At 34.1% G+C, this 2,110-nt stretch overlaps 1 long non-coding RNA gene across 1 annotated transcript; it reads left to right on the top strand.

The window, feature by feature from the left end:
• Window positions 1–230: 230 nt before the first annotated feature.
• Window positions 231–1,655, top strand: LOC109155294. The gene is made up of 3 exons (XR_002049882.1): window positions 231–329; window positions 410–465; window positions 1,581–1,655. It is a non-coding gene; the product is annotated as an uncharacterized LOC109155294 (long non-coding RNA).
• Window positions 1,656–2,110: the final 455 nt, after the last annotated feature.

Below are 2,110 nucleotides of genomic sequence, written 5' to 3'. Positions count from 1 at the left end.
CACATAACTAATATGGCAATCAAATAATAAATCCTAAGTAATGATATTATATATATAAGTGTAATACCCACAACCTTATAAATAAAATATATATATGTTTAGTAAATGAGGTCAACAAGTCAAAGCTTATTAAAATTTGATATTAGATAAAATTACTAAATTACCCTTCTCTACCCTTAAAGATTAAGGAATCCCTTGGTGTTGGAGAAAGATATCTTTTAAAAGAAGATAAGGGGAGTTGACTAGAGAGAGATAGGGGAAGGGAAGACCTTGAAGCTTGGATCTCCATCTTCTTCAAGCTTAGATCTCTAAGATATTGGGTATTCTAGGTGAGTTTAACCTCTATCTTTTACTCATTATGAGTTGGGTTTATCTTTGGAGCCCTAAGATTGATATTTTAAAATATTAGGGATTTTGACAAGGAGTATTTGGGCAAGCTAAATAGCTAAGATTTGGATGTTTTAGGTAAGTGTGTATTTCTCTCAAAACCATTTTTACCCTATACTATAAATTAAACTTGTGATTTGAGTTGTATATTGAAATTTTGAGCTGCGTTTACTGGAATTGTTGTGAACTGTGTTTCCGGACAGGAATTGTTTACTTATATAATCTGGACTGGAATAGTCATCAAGTGTAGAGATGGTAGAATGGCTTGTGGTTGTTGTGTAGGTAGTAGTAGGTCGTGGGTTCCACTTTGCTTGTTAGCATACCCTTATGTTTATTTTTCTGTATGTATTACATGCTTATAAAATGGATTATTTGTTTAAAGAGAGAATTGAACTCCTAACCTCATGCTTATATCAACTTAAGTTCTTCCAACTAAGCCATTTCAATTCCTTTGAAATTACTTCGGTTTAATAAACTATTCTATGATTTTTAAAGAGTTATGTACTAAGAAAATTGTTATTTTGAGAATGGTTTATAACTTGCATATTTCGTAGTTTGATAAACTTATTATCTACTTTGGAAATATGTACTTTGTTATGTGACTTTAAGGAAATGATTTTTGCTACATCGGGCTATTTGATTATAAGAACTATTTTGAGTGTTTGATTAAACTCATGAGGCAACCTACATTTTGTTGTTTGTTTTGTTTGGCTTGGAACGTTCCTAAATGCTCATTCCGAATCGTCGAGCTTGACTCATTCCAAATCGTCGAGTCTTTTGAATTATTTGTTGGAACGTTCCATCCGGCTCATTCTAAATCGTCGAGCCTGACTCATTCCAAATCGTCGAGTCTTTTTGGACCATTATATCGATAATGGCATGTGCCACAGAATATAATGGTGGTTGTAGGTTGCCAATGGGTCATATGTTAAGGAATGAATTGTGCTTTTGAAAGTATTGTGTTATGAAATATTGTTGATGCCCATGTAGCTAAAGTTTCTTGTTTTGTGAGCTTATGTATTGTATGATGGAGTATATTATGACTTCGATATGGTTTAAAGATCAAGTTTTGCATCTAGTTATTACTCTAAAGTTTTTTGTATATTATTGGGGTTACTTGATCTGGGGTTGAGAGGAGTACCACTTACTGGGCATTAGCTCATTATTTGTATTTGTTTTTCCTCATGTTTTAGAGTAGTTAGGACATGTGAATAGCACGAGCACAAGTGGTGGGGTCTCGAAGGTGACTTTTGAAACTTGGAGACTTAGTCCTAGTTTTGGAGCTTATCATGGATTTTTGTTTATTTAGACATTCCCTTTGACCCTTTGCGTTTTTTGGTAGACCATTGTGCTTGGCTTTGGTGCTTGTGATGCATTTTGGACATACTACTCTTGATTGTAAATATGTAATAGTGGATTTGATGAGTTTTTGGGAAGAATAAGTCGATTATATTTTGTCATTTTGGGTTGTGGAATTATTGTATATTCAAGTGTTATTATGAAGATTCTGAGAGGTATGTATGGTTAGGCTTCGTATTGTTACAGGTCTTCACGTAACGATACGGCCGAGTCATGTCCTAGAGGTGGGGCGTGATAGAGTGGTATCAGAGCCTAGGTTTAAATCTTTAGTTGGTCAAGAAGTTAAGTTTGAATTTTTGCAAGATTAGGCTTTAACCTAGCGGATGATAAGTTTAGGCCTTGAGTAAGTTTTGGATGTGATTTC

Source organism: Ipomoea nil, unplaced genomic scaffold (assembly GCF_001879475.1).
Source record: "Ipomoea nil cultivar Tokyo-kokei standard unplaced genomic scaffold, Asagao_1.1 scaffold2700, whole genome shotgun sequence".
NCBI classification, from domain to species: Eukaryota; Viridiplantae; Streptophyta; class Magnoliopsida; order Solanales; family Convolvulaceae; genus Ipomoea; species Ipomoea nil.
The sequence above is the reverse complement of the archived record's forward strand: the minus strand, read 5'-3'. Positions and strand labels throughout refer to the sequence as shown.